Below are 1,748 nucleotides of genomic sequence, written 5' to 3'. Positions count from 1 at the left end.
TATTAATAAAATAAATTTTAAAAAATTTCCCCGAGAAAACCAACATATTTCACTTTTCAGAAATGTTATGTGTATTTCCCATTTGATCACGCAGACATGAAACAGACACGTACTCCAGGTTGAGATTTCATAAACTGAACAGCTGTCACTGATAGACTGAGGACATTCTTCAGTGAAGCTGGAACCTGTTTTGCTGCATATGGTCCTAGTTTGGTGCCTCTGCCCTGATTCATGCTGGACCTTCTCCCGCTTCAGCAACATCAGTGGAAATGTCACCACAGTGAAAGAGTCAACATCGCAACACTGTTTTGAAAATAGTTTTGACCTTACAGACTCCCTGAAAGTGTCTCAGAGATCGATGCCCTCCGGGCTCTGTGGACCACACTGTGATAACCTCTGCTCTAGCTCCCTCCCCTCACCCTGACGCTCCTCTTTCCTTGGCTCTCCATCCCCCTCCTCCCCCGACCAGTGACCTCTGGCTGCTCTAAGTCCCCCTCTGGCTGCACTCAGCGAAATGTCCTATTTCCCCAAGTTCTCTGATTTAGGGCTGACTATATCCTCTCTGTATATTGTCACCTTGCTTACTTATATGCAGAGTACATCATGCGAAATGCCGGACTGGATGAAGCACAAGCTGGATTCAATATTGCCGGGAGAAGTATCAACAACCTCAGAAATGCAGATGACACCACCCTTATGTCAGAAAGTGAAGAGGAACTATAGAGCCTCTTGACGAAAGTGAAAGAGGAGAGTGAAAAAGCTGACTTGAAACTCAACATTCAGAAAACGAAGATCATGGCATCCGGTCCCATCACTTAATGGCAAATAGATGGGGAACAATGGAAAGAGTGAGAGACTTTATTTTGGGGGGCTCCAAAATCACTGCAGATGGTGACTGCAGCCATGAAATTAAAAGACACTTGCTTCTTGGAAGAAAAGCTATGACCAACCTAGACAGCATATTAAAAAGCAGAGACATTACTTTCCCAAGAAAGGTCTGTCTAGTCAAAGCTATGGTTTCTCCAGTAATCATGTATGGATGTGAGAGCTGGACCATAAAGAAAGCTGAGTGCCGAAGAATTGATGCTTTTGAACTGTGGTGTTGGAGAAGATTCTTGAGAGTCTCTTGGACTGCAAAGAGGTCAAACCAGTCAATCCTAAAGGAAATCAATCCTGAATATTCATTGAAAGGACTGATGTTGAAGCTGAAGCTTCAATACTTTGGCCACCTGATGCGAAGAGCTGACTCACTGGAAAAGACCCTGAGGCTGGGAAAGATTGAGGGCAGGAGGAGAAGGGGATGACAGAGGACGAGATGGTTGGATGGCATCACTAACTCAATGGACACGAGCTTGAGCAAACTCTGGGAGATGGTAAAGAACAGGGGAGCCTGGTGTGCTGCAGTCCATGGGGTCAAAAAGAGTCGGACACGACTGAACGACTCAACAACAACATCCTCTTTCTTCAAAAACAACAACAAAAATGATTCCATACTTATTACATGCCAAACACTGTTCTCAGCACTAAAAACACAGTCATCAAGAAGATTAGCAAAGTCCTTGATCTCATCATCCTTATACTTTAAAGGGAGAAGACAAGACAATAAACTTGCAAATACCATACAAGATAGTCTCCAAGACTCATGAGAAAAAAAAAAAAGAAAGAGAGAGAAACTGATGTAAGGAAGAGAGACAGGTGAGGTGGTAAGAGATGCTCAAAGGAGAGGTGTCACGTTTTTGCACCTGATT

Source organism: Bos grunniens, chromosome 27 (genome assembly GCF_055505025.1).
Source record: "Bos grunniens cultivar Pamir isolate PY7600 chromosome 27, Bosgru_T2T1.0, whole genome shotgun sequence".
Lineage (NCBI taxonomy): Eukaryota > Metazoa > Chordata > Mammalia > Artiodactyla > Bovidae > Bos > Bos grunniens.
The sequence above is the reverse complement of the archived record's forward strand: the minus strand, read 5'-3'. Positions refer to the sequence as shown.